Raw genomic sequence first — 23,604 nt, 5'->3', positions numbered from 1 at the left:
CATACACACAAAGTGAGGGAGGGACACACACACACACACACACAGAGCGAGCGAGGGACACACAAACAGCGAAGGAGTGAAACGTACACACACAGTGAGAGTGACACACACACACACACACACACACACACACTGTGAGGGAGGGAAGGACATGCACACACACAGAGCAAGTGAGGGACACACACACACAGCAAGGGAAGGACATGCACACACACAGCGATGGAGGGTAATACACAAACACACACATCGAGAGAGGGACGCGCACACAGCGAGGGAGGGACACAGGAATATTGAGGAAGTGAAACGTACAAACACACAGTGAGGGAGGGACACACACACAGAGCGAGGGAGGGAAGGACATGCGCACACACAGAGCAAGTGAGGGACACACACACAGCAAGGGAAGGACATGCACAAACACAGTGATGGGTCATACACAAACACACACAGCGAGGGAGAGACACACACACACACAGGGAAGGAGGGACACACACACACACACACACACACACACACACACACATACACAGGGAAAGAGGGACAAGCACACACACGGCGAGGGGGAGGAAATGTGCACAGAAAGTGAGAGGGGGCACGCACACAGAGTGAGAGGGGACACACACTGACACGGTGAGTGAGGGACACACACACAGCAAGAGGGACACACACACATACAAAGCGAGGGAGGGACACGCACACACACTCACACAGCGTGGGAGGGACACACAAGCACAGTGAGGAATTGACACGCATACATATACACACACACAGCGAGGGATGGACACTCACATACACTGCAAGAGGGATACACACACTCACAGCAAGAGGGGGACACACACAGTGAGGGGGGACACGCGCATACACACACACACACACACAGTGAGGGATGGACAAGCACACACAGTGAGTGAGGGACACACACACAGCGAGGGACACACACACAGCGAGGGAGTGACATGCACACACAGCAAGAGGGACACACACACATACACACAGTTAAGGGGATACACGCAGACACACAGCGAGGGCGGGACACACACACATGCACAGTGAGTGAGGGACACACACACACACAGCGAGCGAGGGACACACAAACAGCGAGGGAGTGAAACGTACACACACACACAGCGAGGGTGGGATACACAAACAGCGAGGGAGTGAAATGTAGACACAGTGAGGGAGGGACACACACACACACACAGGGAAGGAGGGACAAGCACACACACGGCGAGGAGGAGGAAATGTGCACACACAGTGAGAGGGGACATGCACTGACACAGCGATGGAGGGACACACGCACACACAGCAATGGGGGACATGCACTCACACAGCGAGGGGGATATACACAAAGAGCAAGGGAGGGACACACACACACACAGCGAGGGAGGAAAGGACATGCACACACACAGCGATGGTGGGTCATACACAAACACACAGCGAGGGATCGACACGCACACAGAGTGAGGGACATGCACACACAGTGAGAGAGGGACACACACACACACACACAGCGAGGGTGGGACACACACACACAGCCAGCGAGGGACACAAACAGCGAGGGAGTGAAACGTACACACACACACACACACAGTGAGGGAATGACACGCTGAGACACGCAGCGAGGGAGGGGGCATGGACACACAAAGCAAGGGAGGGACGTACACACACATACACAGCGAGAGTGGGACACACACACACACACACACACACACACATAGCGAGGGACACACAAACAGCGAGGGAGTGAAACGTACACACACACAGTGAGGGAGGAACACACACACCCAGCAAAGGAGGGAAGGACATGCGCACACACAGAGCAAGTGAGGGACACACACACACACACACACACAGGGAAGGAGGGACAAGCACACAAACGGCGAGGGGGAGGGCATGTGCACAGAAAGTGAGGGGGCACGCACACAGAGTGAGAGGGGACACACACTGACACGGTGAGTGAGGGAGACACACACAGCAAGAGGGACACACACACATACAAAGCGAGGGAGGGACACGCACACACACTCACACAGCGTCGGAGGGACACACAAGCACAGTGAGGAATTGACACGCATACATATACACACACACAGCGAGGGATGGACACTCACATACACTGCAAGAGGGATACACACACTCACAGCAAGGGGGGACACACACAGTGAGGGAGGGGCACGCGCATACACACACACACACACACACACACACACACACACACACAGTGAGGGATGGACAAGCACACAGAGTGAGTGAGGGACACACACACATACACAGCGAGGGTGGGACACACACAAAAACAGTGAGCGAGGGACACACAAACAGCGAGGGAGTGAAACATACACACACACACACAGTGAGGGAGACACACACACACACACACAGCGAGGGTGGGACACACACACAAACAGCGAGGGAGTGAAACATACACACACACCGTGAGGGAGGGACACACACACACACCGTGAGGGAGGGACACACACACACACACACACACAGTGAGGGAGGGACACACACAACACACACACAGTGAGGGAGGGACACACACACACACACAGTGAGGGAGGGACACACACAGACAGTGAGGGAGGGACACACACACACACACACACACACACACACACACAGTGAGGGAGGGACACACACACACAGGGAAGGAGGGACAAGCACACACACGGCGAGGAGGAGGAGGAGATGTGCACAGAAAGTGAGAGGGGGCACGCACTGACACAGCGAGGGAGGGACACACGCACACACAGCAATGGGGGACATGCACTCACACAGCGAGGGGGATATACACAAAGAGCAAGGGAGGGACACACACACACAGCGAGGGAGTGACACGCACACACAGCAAGAGAGACACACACACAGTTAAGGGGATACACGCAGACACACAGCGAGGGCGGGACACACACACACACACACAGCGAGGGTGGGACACACACACACAGCGAGGGTGGGACACACAAACAGCGAGGGAGTGAAACGTACACACACACACACAGTGAGGGAGACACACACACATACACCGCGAGGGTGGAACACACACAGCGAGCGAGGGAGTGAAACGTACACACACACACACAGTGAGGGAGACACACACACACACACACACACAGCGAGCGAGGGAGGGAGTGAAACTTACACACACAGCGAGGGAGGGACACACACACACAGCGAGGGAGGGACACACACACACACACAGGGAAGGAGGGACAAGCACACACACGGCGAAGGGGAGGAAATGTGCACAGAAAGTGAGAGGGGGCACGCACTGACACAGCAAGGGAGGGACGCACGCACACACAGCAATGGGGACATACACAAAGAGCAAGGGAGTGACACACACACACACACACACACACACACACACAGCGAGGGAGTGACACGCACACACAGCAAGACGGACACACACACATACACACAGTTAAGGGGATACACGCAGACACACAGCGAGGGCGGGACACACACACACAAACAGCGAGGGATGGACACACACACAGCGAGGGATGGACACGCACACAGAGTGAGAGAGGGACACACAGACACACACAGAGCCAGTGAGGGGGACACAAACAGCGAGGGAGTGAAACGTGCACACACACTGAGGGAGGGACACACACACACACAGTGAGGGAATGACATGCACACACACACACAGAGCGAGGGAGGGACACGCTGAGACACGCAGCGAGGGAGGGGGCATGGACACACAAAGTGAGGGAGGGACACGCACACATACATACAGTTAAGGGGATACACGCAGACACACAGCGAGGGAGGGACACACACACACACACACATACACAGCGAGAGTAGGACACACACACACATACACAGCGAGAGTAGGACACACACACACATACACAGCGAGAGTGGGACACACACACACACACAGCCAGCGAGGGACACACAAACAGCGAGGGAGTGAAACGTACACGTACACACACACACACACACAGGGAACGAGGGACAAGCACACACACGGCGAAGGGGAGGAAATGTGCACAGAAAGTGAGAGGGGGCACGCACTGACAAGGCGAGGGAGGGACACATGCACTCATACACACACACGCAGCGAGCGAAGGACACACACATACACTGTAAAATGGTCACACATACTCACAGCAAGAGGGGACACGCACACACAGCGAGGGATGGACACGCTCATGCTCAAGCACACAAACACAGACACACAGCGAGAGAGGGGCATGCACACACATAGCCAGGGAGGGACATGGACACACACAAACACACACACACAGCAAGAGAGGGACACGCGTACACACGGCGAGGAGGAGACACATGCACACACAGCGTGGGAGGGCCACACACCCACACATGCACAGCAAGAGAGAGACACACACACACACACACACACACTCACAGCGAGGGAGGGACACACACACACAACGAGAGAGGGACACACACACACAACGAGGGAGGGACACACACACACAACGAGGGAGGGACACACACACACAACGAGGGAGGGACACACAGAGCGAGGGAGGGACACACAGAGCGAGGGAGGGACACACACACACAGCGTGGGAGGGCCACACACCCACACATGCACAGCAAGAGAGACACACACACACACTCACACACACACAGCGAGGGAGGGACACACACACACAACGAGAGAGGGACACACACACACAACGAGAGAGGGACACACAGAACGAGGGAGGGACACACACACACACAGCGAGGGAGGGACACACACACACAACGAGAGAGGGGGACACACACACACACACAGCAAGGGGACACACACACACACACACCCACACACACACACACAGCGAGGGAGGGACACGCTGAGACACGCAGCGAGGAAGGGAGCATGGACACACACAGCAAGGGAGCGACACATAGCGAAGGAGGGACAAGCACACACACCGCGAGGGGGAGGGCTTGTGCACACAAATTGAGAGGGGGCACACACATGCAAAGCGAGGGAGGGACACGCAAATACACACAGTGAGGGGGCTACACGCAGACACACGGCGAGGGAGGGACACACTGCGAGGGATGGGGACACACACAAACAAAGCGGAGGAGGGACACGCACGCGCGCACGCACACACACACACAAAACATGGGAGAGACGCGCACATACAGTGAGGGAGGGACAAACACACACACAAGGGACTGACACACACTCAGAGCGAGGGAGTAACACGCGCACACACAGCAAGAGGCGCACACACACACATGCACAAAGCAAGGGAGGCACACGCACACATACACACAGACACACAGTGTGGGAGTGACATGCATACAACGAGGGAAGGCCAAGCACTCATACCAAGAGGGACACACACACACACACACACACACACAGTGAGGGAAGGACACTCACATACACTGTAAAAGGGTCACATATACTCACAGCAAGAGGGGACACGCACACCATGCGAGTGATGGACACGCGCATGCTCAAGCACACAAACACAGACACACAGCGAGAGAGGTGCACGCACACACACAGCCAGTGAGGGACATGGACACACACAAACACACACACACACACACACTCAGAGCAAGAGAGGGACACGCACACAAACAGCGAGGGGGAGACACACGCACACACAGCGAGGGGGGGCCACGTACACACACGCACAGCAAGACTAACACACACAGGGCAGGAAACTGACACATAAACAGTGAGGGAGGGACACACATGCATACACACACACACATACACACAGCATTAGGGAAGGACACCCACATACACTGCAAGAGGGACACACATACTCACAGCAAGAGAGGGACACGTTCACACAGCGAGGGAAGAACACGCACATGCCCAAGCACACAGCGAGAGAGGGGCACGCACACACACAGCCAGTGAGGGACATGGACACACATGCACAGCAAGACACACACACACACACACACACACACACAGAGCGAGGGAGGGACACACACACACATGCACAGCAAGACACACACACACACACAGCGAGGGAGGGACACACACACGCACACAGAGCGAGGGAGGGACACACACACGCACACAGAGCGAGGGATGGACACACACACGCACACACACACACAGACAGCGAGGAAGCGACACGTGCATGAGGAAGCACACAAACACAGACACACACAGGAAGAGAGGGACATGCACACACAGCGAGGGAGGGACACGCGCACACACACAGACAGCGAGGGAAGGACACGCACATACAGTGGAGGAGCGACATGCGCATGAGGAAGCACACAAACACAGACATATACAGCGAGAGGGGGACACGCACACACACAGCCAGGGAGGGACACACACAAACACAGAGAGTGAGAGAGGGACACGCGCACGCACTGCGAGGGGGGAGACACATGCTCACACAACGAGGGAGGGTCAAGCACACATACCAAGAGGGACACACACACACACACACACACACAGAGCAAGGGGGGAAACTCACACATACACAGCGAGGGAGGGACACGCACATACACAGCGAGGGAGGGACACACCCCCACACACACAATGAGGAGGGACACACACACACACAGCAAGGGAGGGACACGCACACACACAGCAAGGGAGGACACGCACACACACAGCAAGGGAGGAAGGGACACACACACAGCGAGGAAGGAACATGCAGCGAAGGGACACACACAGACACAGTGAGGGAAGGACATGCACACGCACATACACAGAGAGCGAGGGAGGGACACGCTGAGACACCCAGCGAGGGAGGGAGCATGGACACACCCAGCGTGGGAGGGACACGCACACACACAGCAAGGGAGCGACAGGCACACACACAGCGAGGGAGGAACACACAGCGAAGGAGGGACAAGCACACACACCGTGAGGGGGAGGGCATGTGCATACAAATTGAGAGGGGGTACCCACACGCAAAGCGAGGGAGGGACACGCACAAATACACACACACACACACACAAACACAGAGCAAGGGAGAGACGCGCACACCGAGTGAGGAATGGACAAACACACACACTTATGGTGAGGGGAATACACGCAGACACACAGCGAGGGAGGGACACGCACACACCGCGAAGGAGGGACAAGCACACACATGTCGAGGGGGAGAGCATGTGCACAGAAATTGAGAGGGGCACCCAAACAGCGAGAGAGGACACACACAGACACAGCAAGGGTGGGACACGCGCACGCAGCAAGCTGGTCACACACACACACACACACAAGGGATGGACACATACACGCAAAGCGAGGGAATGACACGCACACATACATACACACACAAACACAGAGCAAGGGAGGGACATGCACACACGCACACAAAGGACGAACACATATGCAAAGCGAGGGAGGGACATGCACACATACATACACACACACACACACAAACACAGAGCGAGGGACGGACGCATGCACACACAGCGAGCGAGCAACATACAAACACACACAGTGAGGGGGTTACCTGCAGACACACAGCGAGGGAGGGATACACACACATACAGCGAAGGAAGGTACACATACATGTCGAGGGGGAGGGCATGTGCACAGAAATTGAGGGGGGGCACGCACACACAGCGAGAGAGGACACACACAGACACGGCAAGGGTGGGACACGCACAGAGCAAGGGGGTCACGCACTCACACACACAAGGGACGGACACACAAAGCGAGGAAGGGTCACGCACACGTACATACACACACAGAAACACAGAGCAAGGGAGGCACATGCACACGCACACACAAGGGACGGACACACAAACGCAAAGCGAGGGAGGGACACACACAGAGCGAGGGAGGGACACGCTGAGACACGCAGCGAGGGAGGGAGCATGGACACACACAGCTTGGGAGGGACACGCACACACATAGTGAGGGAGGGACACACAGAGGAGGGACAAGCACACACACCGCGAGGGGGAGGGCATGTGCACAGAAATTGAGAGGGGGCACACACATGCAAAGCAAGGGAGGGAAATGCACAAATATACACACACACACATACACACACACAGCGATGGAGGGACACGCAAATACAGACAGTGAGGGGGATACACGCAGACACTCAGCGAGGGAGGGACACACATACACACAGCAAGAGGGGGACATGCACACACAGCGAGGGAGGGACACGCGCATGCGCAAGCACAAAATTACAGACATACACAGCGAGAGAGGGACATGAACACACAGCCAGGAAGGGACACACACAAACACAAACACACAGACAGAGCAAGAGAGGGACATGCGCACACCCAACGAGGGGGAGACACACGCCCGCACACAGCGAGGGAGGGACACGTCCGCACACAGCAAGGGAGGGACACGTCCGCACACACACAAACACGAGGGAGGGGGACACACACACAAACACGAGGGAGGGACACACACACACACAGCGAGGGAGGGACACACACACACACACCAGCGAGGGAGGGACACACACACACACACACACAGCGAGGGAGGGACACACACACACACACACAGCGAGGGAGGGACACACACAGCGAGGGAGGGACACACACACACACACAGCGAAGGAGGGACACACACACACACAGCGAAGGAGGGACACACACACACACACACACAGCGAAGGAGGGACACACACACACACACACACACAGCGAAGGAGGGACACACACACACACACACAGCGAAGGAGGGACACACACACACAGCGAAGATGGGACACACACACACAGCGAAGGAGGGACACACACACACACACAGCGAAGGAGGGACACACACACACAGCGAAGGAGGGACACACACACAGCGAAGGAGGGACACACACACACACAGCGAAGGAGGGACACACACACACACACACACACACAGCGAAGGAGGGACACACACACAGCGAAGGAGGGACACACACACAGCGAAGGAGGGACACACACACACACAGCGAAGGAGGGACACACACACACACACACAGCGAAGGAGGGACACACACACACACACAGCGAAGGAGGGACACACACACACACACAGCGAAGAGGGGACACACACACACACAGCGAAGATGGGACACACACACAGCGAAGGAGGGACACACACACACACACACACAGCGAAGGAGGGACACACACACACACACACACACACAGCGAAGGAGGGACACACACACACAGCGAAGGAGGGACACACACACACAGCGAAGGAGGGGGACACACACACACACACGAGGGAGGGACACACACACAGCGAGGGAGGGACACACACACACAGCGAGGGAGGGACACACACACACAGCGAGGGAGGGACACACACACAGCGAGGGAGGGACACACACACACACACACACAGCGAGGGAGGGACACACACACAGCGAGGGAGGGACACACACACACACACAGCGAGGGAGGGACACACACACACACACAGCGAAGGAGGGACACACACACACACACAGCGAAGGAGGGACACGCACACACACACAGCGAAGGAGGGACACACACACACAGCGAAGGAGGGACACACACACACACAGCGAAGGAGGGACACACACACACACACAGCGAGGGAGGGACACACACACACACAGCGAGGGAGGGACGGACACACACACACACACAGCGAAGGAGGGACACACACACACACACACACACAGCGAAGGAGGGACACACACACACACAGCGAAGGAGGGACACACACACACACAGCGAGGGAGGGACACGCACAGCGAGGGAGGGACGGACACACACACACACACAGCGAAGGAGGGACACACACACACAGCGAAGGAGGGACACACACACACACAGCGAGGGAGGGACACACACACACAGCGAGGGAGGGACACACACACACACACAGCGTGGGAGGGACACACACACACAGCAAGAGCGACGCGCACACAGTGAGAGAGAGACACGCACACACACACACTCACACAGCGAGGGAGGGACACACAGACACACAGTGAGTGATATGCATACACACACATACAGAGCGAGGGGAGGACACCCTCACACACTGCAAGAGGTGCACACACACTCACAGCAAGAGGGGCGCACACATATACACACACACGCACACACAGCGAGGGTGGGACACGCAGACACAGCGAGGGTGGGACATGTGCTCAAAAAGCGAGAGGGGACACACACACACACACAACGAGGGGACACACACACACACGTGAGGGAGGGTGACACGCAGACATACGCACACATAAACACACACACAGTGAGGGAGGGACACACACACACACAGTGAGGGAGGGACATGCTCACAGACATAGTGAGGAAGGGAAATGCACACACACAGCGAGGGAGGTACAGACACACACAGTGAGGGAGGGACACACACACAGTGAGGAGAGTTACACACACACAGCGAGGGAAGGGGACACACACGCATACACAGACACAAACACAGAACAATGGCGGGACAGGTGCACACACAGTGATGTGTCTCCTCAGACGTGTAATCGTCCAGCTCTCACTCCAGTCTGCTCCCTCACAGGGTCACCGTCTCTGTGACTCCCAGGTACAACAAGGCCTCGATCCTCAGTGCTGATTTATATTCTCCCAGCTGAGTCAGCCTCATGCTCCTGCTCCAAGTTGCTCCCTCACACGGTCACTCCCTCTGTGACTCGGTGCTGATTTCGAGCCTCCTGCTCTGCTTTTTATCCAAATCCAAGTCCCAGTCGGCCTTGACCCTCGCTGCTGATTTATGTTCTCCCGCTCTGTGCTGCACTCGCTCAGGTTCTCTCCCCTTGTGACTCCCAGGTAATGGTCGGCATCAAGCCTCAGCTGCGATTTATAACATCCCATTCCGCACTGCTCTCTTACAGGATCGCCGTTGTGCCTGGAAGGCAGTGGGAAAGAGGAGGATTAGACAGAGCAGAGGGTGTTACAGTGATTGTGGGAGCTGTAGGGGATGAAACAGGTTGTCTGGGGAGCTAGGCAGACCTGCAGTGACTAAAGAACGTTACTAGAGCGAGAGTTGCAGACACTGAAGAAGGCAAAGGAAATAGTGGCTTGTTCATGACAGAGCTTTGTAGAGTCTAAAGGGCTTCAAAGTTTGGGAGAAGATTTGTAGCTCGGGTGCTCGTTGTTGTGGTTCTGTTCGCCGAGTTGGGAATTTGTGTTGCAGACGTTTTGTCCCCTGTCTAGGTGACATCCTCAGTGCTTGGGAGCCTCCTGTGAAGCGCTTCTGTGATGTTTCCTCCGGCATTTATAGTGATTTGCATCTGCCCCTTCCGGTTGTCAGTTCCAGCTGTCCGCTGCAGTGGCCGGTATATTCGATCCAGGTCGATGTGCTTATTGATTGAAACTGTGGATGAATGCCATGCCTATAGGAATTCCCTGGCTGTTCTCTGTTTGGTTTGTCCTAAAATAGTAGTGTTGTCCCAGTCGAACTCACGTTACTTGTCATCTGCGTGTGTGGCTACTAAGGATAGCTGGTCGTGTCCTTTCTTGTCTAGTTGGTGTTCATGGATGCGGACCGTTAGCTGTCTTCCTGTTTGTCCTATATAGTGTTTTGTGCAGTCCTTGCCTGGGATTTTGTACACTACGTTGGTTTTGCTCATGCTGGGTATCGGGTACTTCGTCCTGGTGAGTTGTTGTCTGAGTGGCTGTTGGTTTGTGTGCTGTTATGAGTCCTAGTGGTCGCAGTAGTCTGGCTGTCAGTTCGGAAATGTTCTTGATGTATGGTAGTGTGGCTAGTCCTTTGGGTAGTGTCATGTCTTCGTTCCGTTGTCTTTCCCTGAGGCATCTGTGGATGAAATTGCGTGGGGTTTGACCCACCCCACAGCTCACCAGTAGGATAAACAACACACTGAGAAACCTACAACAAAAACGGACAGATAACCAGGTTTGACCTACAGAGAATCAAAACTGAAAGCAACAGCACCCTCAGATTCTACGAACTTCCTAAAGTGCACAAACCAGACATCCCACTCAGACCCACAGTATCACTACCAGGGATACCATCACACAAACTGGCTAAAGAACGACAGCAGAAACTGAAACACCTGATCAGCGGATCCAGACACTCGGCACAGTCAACACAGGAATTCTTGGACATCATCAGAAATACACACATAGACAAGGAAGAAACTATGGTCTCATTCGACGTAACGGCACTGTTCACCTCTGTCAACAAAACCCTAGCCAGAGAAACAATAGCCAACCTGCTGGACATACAGAACAGACAACAGGACGGTGAACCTATCAACAAAGATGGCATACTCAAACTACCGGACCTGTGTCTCACAACACACTTCACATTCAACAACCAAATATATGAACAAATCAACGGCACACCCATGGGCTCACCCATCTCTGGACTCATAGCAGAAGCGGTAATGCAAAGATTAGAACAAACAGTCTTACCGCAAATTCAACCCAAACTCTGGGTCAGATATGTGGATGACACCTTTGTAATCGTTAAAAACACAGAAATAGAGAACACACACCGGATCATCAACGCCACACTCACAGGAATCCGATTCACTAGAGAGGAAGAAAAGGACAACCAACTCCCATTCCTAGACGTGATGGTACAGAGAACACCGAACGGAGAATTCACCACAAAGATATACATGAAAGACACACACACAGACCAAGTCTTAAACTACGAAAGCAACCACCCCAACACACACAAAAGAAGTTGCATCAAGACACTGTTCAAAAGGGCCACAGCACACTGCAGTACACCAGAACTGCAAAAAGAGGAAGAAGACACCTATACAATGTATTCCCCAAAAACGGATACCCCCGCAATTTCATTAGGGATTGTCTGTATGGATTTGCTAGACGACTGTCCTCTGATATTGATGAGGGCCGTACAGATGATGTGGTTTATATGGAGTTCATTAAGGTCTTTGACAAGGTCCCACACGGAAGGCTGGTCCAAAAGGGAAGATCCCATGGGATCCAAGGTACGTTGGCAAATTGGCTCCACAATTGGTGGAGGGTTGGTTTTGTGATTGAAAGCCTTTGCCCAGCGGGTGTACCACAGGGATCTGTGCAGGAACCATTGCTGTTCATTATGGACATTAATCACTCGGATGTGTAAGCAGAAGGTAACATTAGTAGGTTTGCAGGTAACATGAGGGTGTTGTCCACAGTGAGAGGGATGGACTCAGGCTGCAGTCTGATATCGATCAGATGATAAACTGAGCAGAGTAATGGCAGATGGAGTTTACTTCTGATCACTGTGAGGTAATGCACTGTGGGAAGTCGAATAAACGAACGATATACATCATGAATGGTAGATCCTCCTGGAGTACTGAGGAATACAGGGACCTTGGTGGATAAGTCCCTGTATGTCTGAAGGTGTCAGCACAGGTAGACTGGGTGGGGAATACACCTGAACTGGGAACAGGAGGGGGACCCACATCCTGGTGGGGAGCGTTGCTGGAGCTGCTCGAGAGGATTAAAACTCGTCTGGCAGGGCTGTGTGACCCCAAAGAGTCGTACAGCCAGAAAGAAATTTGAGGCTGGTACAAATGTTCAAGAGAACAATATAAGTAGACAAGGCAGGCAAGAACATAGCAGACAATGAGGGAAAACTGGTGGATTAAACTGCAGTTATTTCAATGCAAAGGGCCAGACAGATAAGGCAGATGAACCCAGAGCGTGGATGGGAACATGGGATTGGGATACCATAGGTATTACAGAGACACAGCTGAGGGAGCAACAGGACCAGCATCTCAATGTTCCGGAGACAGATGCTCCAGGAAGGATAGAACAGGAGGCTAAACAGGAGGAGAGCTGGTGGTTTTGATTGGGGGAAACATCCCAGCAGTACCTAGAGGGAGTATTCATGTAGGATCGCCCAGTTAAGCGATATTAGTGCAACTGAGAAATAAAAATTGGCCATTAGTTTTCTACGGTCAGACTACAGCGATAGGCAATGGGAGATGAAGGAGCAAATATGTCAGGAGATTTCAGATATCTCTTAGAATAATAGGGTTGTAATGATAGGGGATCTTAACCTTTCCAAACCTGGACTGGGATTGCTACTAAGTTAAGCATTTGGATGGAAGGAATTTGTTAAGTGTGTTCTGAAAACTCCCAGTCATTATGTAAGTGGCCCAACTGGAGAATGGGGCTAAACCTGACCTCCCCTTGGGAAACAAGGTAGGGAACGGCACTGAGGTGTTAGTGGGGGAACACTTTGGAAAGTTACCACAATTGTATTAGTTTGAAAGTAGTGATGGAAAAGGTCAGGCCTGGTCCACAAGTTAAAGTTATTCAACGGACCAAGATAGTATTAGACATGAATTTTTAAAGTAGATCTGGGGAGGCTATTTGCAGGTAAAGGGATGTTTGGCAAGTAAGAATATTTTAAAACCTAGATAAAAGGAGCGTTCAGCGCCAGCGTGCTCCTGTTAGTGTGCAGCTCAATGCTAACAGAATTGGAAAACACTGGTTGAGTCTCGAGGCTCTGGTCAACAAAAAAAGGGGTCACATGTCAGATATAACTGGCTGACTCAAGGGAATCCCTTTAGGAGCATCGGGGCAGTAGAAATACACTTTGGATGGAAATCAGGAATGTAAAAAGGGGGCATAAGATAGATTTGGCAGAGAAAGTTAAGGAGAATCCAAAGAGGTTCTACAAGTGTATTAAGGGCAAAAGAAGAGCTCGGGACAAAACCGGTATCCTTAATGATCAATGAAGCAAACAATGTGTGAAACTACAGGATCCGAAACAAATATTTCACTTTGGAACTTACTGTGGATAAAGACTGGGGCGCTCAGGGAACTAAACAGTGTTTTGCCTGACCACTATTGGAATACTGTGTGTAATTCTGGTCTCAATGCCATCGGAAGGATGTGTGGAACATGAAAGGGTTCAGAAGAAATGACCAAAGATGTTGCCAGGGTTGGAGGGCTTGCGCTTCAGGGAAAAGCCTGAATAGGCTGGGGCTGTTTTCAGTTGAACATGGGAAGCTGAGGAGTTAACCGATAAAAGGTGTTTAAAATCATGATGGTCATCGACAGGGTCAATTGACAAGGTCATTTCCCCAGACGAGGGAAACTTTTCAAAGGGGTCTAAAGGACAACTGGCTCCCGCAGAGTGGATGGAATAAGCTGCCAGAGCAAATAGTGGAGGCTGATAGAAATACATTTAAAAGGCATCTGGATGGGTGTATGAATAGCAAAGGCTTAGAGGGATATTGGCAAAATTGTGGCAAATGCGACCAGAAACGCCATGCAGGAGTTGGTCCGAAGGGCCAGTTTCCGTGCTGTACATCTCTATGACTCAACGTCTTGAAATGAGTCCACAAAATAGAAAAGGAGGTGCTGGAGGTTTTAAAACACAAAGGTAGATAAATCCCCAGGACCTGATCAAATGTATCTCAGGACATTGTGGGAAGCTGGTGAATAAATTGTAGGGCCCCTAGCAGAGATATTTGTACCATAGAGAGCTGCATGTAATAGGCTGATAGACTGGAGGGTGGCATTGTGGACAGTGAAGAAGGTTTTCTGAGATTACAAAGGGATCCTGATGAAATGTGTGAATGGCTGAAAAAGTGTAGGTGGAGTTCAATCTGAATAAATACGAGGTAATGCATTTGGTGAACAAACACGGGCAGAGCTTATACAATTAATGGCAAGACCTTCGGTAGTGTTGTAGAACAGAGGGACCTCAGGGTTCAGTTACATAATTCTTTGAAGTTTGCAACATGGAGAGACAGGATAGTTTAAAAAAAGGGGCTTGCCTCACTTGCTTTCATTGCTCAGTCCTTTGGATATAGGAGTTGGGAAGTCATATTGAGATTATACAGGCCATTGGTGAGTCCTCTTCTGGAATACTGTGTCAAGTTCTGGTCGCCCAGTTATAGGAAGATTATTATTAAGCTGGAAAGGGTTGGGAGGAGATTTACTGGGATGTGGCTGGGTACGAAAGGCTTCAGTATAAAGAAAGGCTGAATAGGTTGGTATTTTTCACTGAAACCTGAATGTTGACAGATGACCTCATAGAAGTTTATAAAATCATGAGGAGGATAGATAGAGTTAATGGGAGTTGTCTTTTCCCATGGACAGGGGAGTTTCAAGACAAGGCACTACATTTTTAAGTTAGAGGAGAGACATATAAAATAAAACACATGAGAGGCACATTGTTACACAGAGGGTGGGTTGTGTGTGAAATGAACTTCCCAAGGAAGGGGTGAACATGGGGACAATTACAATGTTCAAAAGACATTTGGATTAGTACATGAATAGGAAAGGTTTGAAGGGATATGATCCAGGGACAGGCAGGTGGGATGAGATCCGTTTTAGAGTATGGTTTGCGTTAACCAAACAGTGTGGTATGACTCTTGACTATGATTATAATGTTGCGTCATTAATTAAGAAAGGCTGCAAGAGAAAGCCAGGGAACTACAGACTGATGAGCGAGACATCAGGGTGGGTCAGTTGTTGGAGGTCATTCTGAGAGGTAGGCCTTACATGCATTTGGAAAGATAAGGCCTGATTACGGACAGCCAGCATGGCTTTGTGCATGGGAAAACACGTCTCACAAACTTGACTGGAGTTTGCTCAAGATGTGACCAAAAAGATAGATGAAGGCAGAGCAACAGACGTTGTTTCTGGCTTCCGCAAACCCTTGTTCAGGATGTAGCATGATACATTGGTTAGTAACGGTAGATCACAAGGGATCAGGGAGAGCTAGCCAACTGGATACAAAATGGGATGACAGTGGGAGACAGAGGGTGGTGGGAGAGGGTTTTGTTCAGACTGGAGGCCTCTGATCAGCAGCGTGCTGTAAGGATTGGTGCTGGGACCACGGTTGTGCACCATTTACATTAACAATTTGAGTGAAAATATAGGAGTCCCTGTTAGTATATTTATGGATACCAAGATTAGTGGAAGAGTGGGCAGGGAATATAGTTATCAAAGGGGATGTTAATCAACTGGGCAAAGGAATGAAAGATGGAGGTTAATTCAGGTGTTGGATTTAGTTCAGACAAACCAGGGAGGACTAACTCAGGTAATGGTTGGGCCCTGGACAGTGTTGTCGAACAGAGAGAGACCAAGGGGTGCAGTTACATTGTTTCTTGGATTGGCGTCGCAGGGCGACAGGGTGTTGAAAACAGTAATTGGCACACTTGTCTTCATTGGTCAGAGCATTGAGTACATGAGTTGGAGATATTGGTAACACTGTCGTCAATATTTCTCCTGGGCAGAAGAGGCCACAGGGTGACCTTATAAAGGTTTATGAAAACAATTAGGGTCTAAGTAAGGTGAATTGCCAAGGGTAGGTGAGTCCAAAGCTAGAGGCATAAACGTGAGGTGAGAGAGCAAGGATTTAAAGAGGGAGCTGAGGGGCAACATTATCCACAGAGGATGGTGCATAGACGGAACGGGCCGTCAGAGGAAATGGTAAAATCAAGTACAATTACAACATGGATGAGTCACTCGGGCAGGTACGTGGAAAGGAGAAGGTTTGAAGGGATATGAGCCAAACACAGGCAAACGTGACTCATTCCATTTAGGAAACCTTGGCCAAAGAATCATGCCGCACAGAAACAGACTCGATGTCTCTAGTTATTGGAGGAGGAGACTATCGTGACAAGGCATGTTGTAGAGATTGAAGCAAGTTACAGCGATATGGATGGTCACCTGGACTGGAGGTTTCAAATATGTGAAATAAATGGTGAGAGGGGAGGAGATGACAGAGATAGGAACTGTTATAGGAGTTAGAATGATTGAAGACACTGGTCCTCAAGACAAGCCATTGATACAGTGTTGGAGAGGGAATAGGGAACAGAAAGATCCCAGGCAGCATTACCACCCTCTCGTGGGAGGCCTGCATTCCCCTCAGTTGTTCTGATGCTCCCTAAGAAAGCACAGGCCTGAACTGATAACTGGGAACTCCCGATGCTGTCTCATTACAATAAAACTTGCAGCAGGCGTGGTGATTGAGCTTTGGGTGTGTTTGTACTGTGTTCCCCCTCCAGCACTTTCTCTATGTCATGTCTTGTTAGCTGATGTTTGGATCCCCCTTATTACTTTCTACTCTGTGCACTGGAATGACCTTACCTGGCAGCAGGATTTATTGAAGACTCCCGACCTCCCTGACTTTGTCTTTCTGGCTGACCAACCATCGTCCCAACCAGCAGTTGGCAAGTCTATTGAGTCAGGAACTCCATGAGTACCTGTAGAAGACACAGAAATAGGCAGAATGGGAAATTAGACTAATGCTTTGAGGATTACACATATAGAATGGCACTGAGCCCACAGAGATCTGGAAAATCCCACTCTACATTCCTGACCTGTGCTGCCTCATCTCTCTGGAGTGGAGAATTCTGTTGGCTCATGATCTGGAGTAGCTTCAAGAGTGAGAGTCGCTGACAGAGGCAGCAATTAGACCCACACATTGGAGAGGTACTGAGTCACATCACCAGAGTGCCGGGTCAAACAATTGTGCAGGAAGAAAGAGTTTTGATTCATGTTGCACTGGGATATACAAACTGTGAGCAGGCAAAGTGATGGCCTAGTGGCATTATTGTGTGACAATTTATCCAGAAACTCAGCAAGTCTTCTCTGGACACAGGTCCAAATCCCACCATTGCAAATGATTGAATGTGAAGTAAATGCTTCAAAAACGATGTAAGTAAAAACCTGTAAATGAGTATTAAACAATTGCTGATGTTAAGAAAAATCCATCGGGTGCATTCCTGTCTTTAGTGAAGTAATCTAAGATGGGACTGGGATATCACAGGTATTACAGAAACAACAGCTGAGGGAGGGACAGGACAGGCAGCTCAATGTCCCAGGGGACAGATGCTGGAGGAAGGACAGAAGGGGAGCTGAGAGAGGAGGAGAGCTGCTGGTTCTGACTGGGTGAAACATCCCAGCAGGACTGAGAGAGGATATTCCTGCGGGACCGCCCAGTGACGCTGTGTCCGTGGGATTAATCAGTAACAATGGGTCTTCCCTTTCCTCTGATTGTTCTACAGACCCCGAGAGCCCCGCCCTCCTGCACCTTGACCTTCTCAAGATGGCGGCCCTCAGGCCCGCGCTCCCTCTTCCCTCAAACAAATGGCGGCCGTGACCCTGGGCCACTTCCCTGATCAGGGACCGCCGCCTCCTTACACGGGCCTGGAGGGTCTTTTTTGAGTTTGTTTTAACCTTTATCCGGGATTTGTGAATTATCTCCTCTCCTTTCCCCCAGCGAGGCTCCCACACACCGGCTCTGAGCGCCGCTCTCTGAAGCCGATCGCAGCCGCTGCCGGAGAAAGCAGCTCCATGTCGCTCTCTCCGTCGTGATCAATGTGACACTGCGCATGCTCTCCATAGAAACCAAACTGCGCGTGCGTCTTAGGTTATCAGTTCGTTCATAGAGAATATTCATATCTGCACAGACTGATGGGTAAACTATTAGACATTAACAATTGCTCTGAAGAGTTACAGACATAGCGATGTCTAGCATGCAAATAGATTGTCCGATCCAAATCAACCATACCGGCCAGGTATGTACATTACCAATCGTTCCGGGAGTTTTTTAAAAAAGTTTCTTACTCGAGTTGTGCAAATCGATTTGAAATATGTACGTTATCAGATTTACATTTCAACTACAGTATTTCTTAAAATCTCACATTGATTTATGAGAGAGGTTTAATGCTCCACTATGGAGTGAGAATGATCAATCCTGCAAAATAGTTTGCTCTCTGACCAATCTTGAAGCGTTCACTCCCGAGAATGCTTTGTCCCCTCTCCTCTTGCACTCTGGCCGCTACTCGGTCCTCCTGTTCTGCCTCTTCCTCCCAGTTGCAGAGTTGATTCAGGCGTGACTTAGCAGGCAAGGGACAAAGGAAGTTCGAGTCGATGTTTGTGACGCGGTGAAAATATCCTTAAACTTGGAGCGAGAGGCCTGGGTTCAATTCACAGCTTGTGCAGGTGTGTGTAATAACAACTTTTAGCAGGTTCATTAGGAAAACCAAGGGGAGTCAGGATTGAAAACAAGAGAAAATGTATGCAATGTGGTGGGGCTCTCAATGCTCTGATGACTTGACTCTTACCAAGCGTTTCAGGGTCCCAGTACAGACTGTTGCACTCCTCTAAGTGCACAGCCAGATACCACGATTGTGGGGCACAGTGTTGTGGTGGGATATAGAGGTGCTTTTCTGGAAGGCGCTCGGTTTTTGTGTTGAAAACAGTTGAGAAGGAGTCGGGTTTTATATGGAGCTACTTGTCCCCCTCCTGTTTCAGCATCTTACTATTGCCCTGACTCTACCTCATACAGGGAGAAAGTTAGGACTGCAGATGCTGGAGATCAGAGCTGAAAAATGTGTTGCTGGAAAAGCGCAGCAGGTCAGGCAGCATTCTCTACCGCGTACACGTTTGGTAGAGATCAGTGACACTTCGTAAGCCCACAATACAAGATCCATCACTCTGTTTAAGGCAGTAAAAATCTCTTGTAGCACAATAGTCAGAGAACAATACAGCGCAGAACAGGCCCTTCGGTCCTTGATGTTGCGCCGACCTGTGAACTATTCTCAGCTCGTCCCCCTACACTATCCCAAAATCGCACATATGCTTATCGAAAGAATTGTTTAAATCTCATTAATGTGGCTGAGTTAACTAGATTAGTAGATAGTGGACTCCATGCCCTAAACACTCTCTGAGTAAAGAACTTGCCTCTGACATCTGTCTTAAATCTATCACTCCTCAATTTGTAGTTATGCCCCCTCATACACACTGATGTCATCATCCAAGGAAAAAGACTTTCACTGTCTACCCTATCTAAGCCTCTGATCATCTTGTATGTCTCTATCAAAATCTCTCTTAGCCTTCTTCTTGCCAATGAGAACACGTTCAAGTCTCTCAACATTTCCTCATAAGACCTTCCCTCCAGACCACACAACATCCTGGTAAATCTCCTCTGCACCTTTTCCAATGCTTCCACATCCTTCCCGAAATATGGGCACCCGAACTGCACACAATATTCCAAATATGGTCGCACCAGTGTTTTGTATAGTTGCAGCACGATATTGCGGCCCCAGACTTCAATCCATCTACGACTGAAACATAACACACTGTATGCTGCCTTAACAGTACTGTACACCAGGGTGGCAACTTTCAGGCATCTATGTACATGGACTCCAACATCCCTCTGCACATCTGCACTACCAATAATCCTTCTATTGACCCAGTAATCTGCCTTCCTGTTATTCTTCACAACGTGCATCACCTCACATTTAGCTGCATTGAACTCCATTTGCAACCCTTCAGCCCAATTGTGCAGTTTATCCAAGTCCCCCTGTAACGTGTAACATTCTTCCACACTGTCCACTACTCCACTGACTTTCGTGTCATCTGCAAATTTACTAATCCATCCACCTATGCCTGCATCTAAGACTTTTATAAAAATGACAAACAGCAGTGGTCCCAAAACAGATCCTTGTGGCATACCACTAATAACCGCACTGGAGGCTGATTATTTTCCATCATCCACCACTCGCTGCCTTCTTTCAGAAAGTCAGTTTCTAATCCAAACTGCTAAATCACACTCAATTCCATGTTGCTGCATTTTCACTCACAGCCTACCATGTGGAAACTTATCAAAGGCTTTACTGAAGTCCATGTATATGTCAACTGCCCTACCCTCATCTATATGCTTGGTCACCATCTCAAAAAACGCAATGAGCTTTCTGAGACACAAAACCATATTGACGATCTGAAATCATATTGTTGTTTGCCAAACGATTACAGATATTGTCTCTTATAATTCTTTCCAAAACCATTCCTACAACAGAAGTAAGGCTCACTGGTATATAATTACCTGGGTCATCTCTACTGCCCTTCTTGATCAAGGGCATAACATTTGCAATCATCCAGTCCTCTGGTACTGAACCTGTCGGCAAGGACGACTGAATATCAAAGCTGACGTATTTGCTATCTTCTCCCTAGCTTCCAAGACAATCTACAGATAAATCCCATCTAGCCCAGGGGACTTATCTACTTTCAATCCTTCTAGAATTGATAACACCTGTTTGTAACCTCGATCCTTTCTAGTCTAACATCTTCTACCTCATTATTGTCTGCAATATTCTCATTTTCCTGAGTGAAAACCAATGAGAAATGTTCGTTTAGCACCTCTCCGATTTCCACAGTATCCACACTCAACTTCCCACTTCTATCTTTGGCCCTATTCCTACCCTATCCTTTATTCTTCACATACCTAAATAAAGCTTTAGGGTTCTCCTTTATTCTTTTCACTAAAGACTCTCTTTGCTATTCTTAACTCTCTTTTAATCCTTCCTAGCTGATCTGTAAGTCTCCATCACCTCATCTGTACCATTTGTCTCATCAACACATAAGCCTCTGACGACTTCTTAACAAGAGATGCAATTTCTGTGGTAAACCACGGTTCCCTTACCTTATCACTTCCTCCCTGCCTGACAGGGACATACCTATCAAGGACACGCAATATCTGTTTCTTAAACCAGCTCCACATTTCCATTGTCTGCATCCACTGCATTTTGCCACCCCATTCTATGCACCCTAATTCTTGCCGAATCGCATTGTAATTGCCACTGCCCCATCGATAAGTCTTCACCTGTGGCATGTACCTATCCCTTTCCACCGCTAAACTAAACATAACTGAATTATGATCACTCTCTCCAAAGTGCTCACCTACAACTAAATCAAATACCTAGTCCAATTCATGACCAAGCACCAGATCCAGTGTGGCCTCCCCTCTTGTCGGCCCTTCAACATACTGTGTCAGGAAACCCTCCTGTACACATTGTACAAAAAACTGATCCATCCGATGTACTAGAGTTATAGCATTTCGAATCAATGTTGGGGAGGTTAAAGTCCCCAATAATGACCACCATGTTACTTTCACTCCTACCCAGAGTAATTTTGCTAATCCTCTCTTCCCCCTCCCTGGAACTCTGCGGCACCTGTAAAAAATCCAAGCAGTGTGACCTCTCCTCTCCTGTTTCTAAACTCAGCCCACACTACTTCAGTAGACAAGTCCTCATCAAATGTTCTCTCAGCCACCGTTATACTATCCTTGACTAACATGACATGCATGGGCCCATTGCGGTGCTTCAAACTCCATGAGGCAGCCATACTGTCTATGATAGACAGACTCAGTCTGGAACCTCCTCTGTCCTTAAGACCTTATGCACTGCCTACGCTCCTCCATTTCCCCTTTGCACGTTCCCTTTCCAACCCACCCCACCTGCATCACTCCACATTTGGAGCTGTCAAGGGCAGAAGTCTGTGGAATACCGTCCCTAACCTTCTCTATCCTCCTTTTAGATGTATTTTAAAATCATTCTCATTAATCAATGTTTTGATCATCCATGAAGCACCTTAGGAGATTTGCCATTGTGAAAGTTTCCATACAATGCAAGTAGTTGTTGTTATTGCTGTACATTAGGAGAAACAGGAATGATGCATTCAAAATTCTAACAAGATAGTCACTGATAGGCATAGTGTGCAGACCACCAAATAATAACATCACATTGGGATGGGCAATAAACAAATGAATAACTAATGCCTGTAAAAATGGTACGGTTATTATCATGGGTGATTTTAATCTACATGTTGATTTTTCAAACCAGCTCTGTCAGGATAGCCTTGAGGAGTTCATTAAGTGTATCCATGATCGTATTTTTGAACAGTATGAAATGGCACCGACAAGGAGCAATCTAT

General features: G+C 50.3%; 1 long non-coding RNA gene across 1 annotated transcript in view; it reads right to left on the bottom strand.

The window, feature by feature from the left end:
* LOC148139648 (uncharacterized) overlaps window positions 1-18,742 on the bottom strand; it is a 37,853-nt gene extending 19,111 nt beyond the window's left edge. Inside the window, exons 1-2 of the long non-coding RNA XR_015753677.1 lie at window positions 18,556-18,742; window positions 17,974-18,089 (exon numbers count right to left, since the gene is read on the bottom strand). This is a non-coding gene — a long non-coding RNA (uncharacterized LOC148139648). The remainder of the gene's footprint in view (window positions 1-17,973; window positions 18,090-18,555) is intronic.
* Window positions 18,743-23,604: the final 4,862 nt, after the last annotated feature.

The sequence above is a fragment of the Chiloscyllium plagiosum genome, unplaced genomic scaffold, assembly GCF_037043375.1.
Source record: "Chiloscyllium plagiosum isolate Xiang-an unplaced genomic scaffold, Cpla_swu_hap1 HiC_scaffold_38, whole genome shotgun sequence".
Lineage (NCBI taxonomy): Eukaryota > Metazoa > Chordata > Chondrichthyes > Orectolobiformes > Hemiscylliidae > Chiloscyllium > Chiloscyllium plagiosum.
The sequence above is the reverse complement of the archived record's forward strand: the minus strand, read 5'-3'. Positions and strand labels throughout refer to the sequence as shown.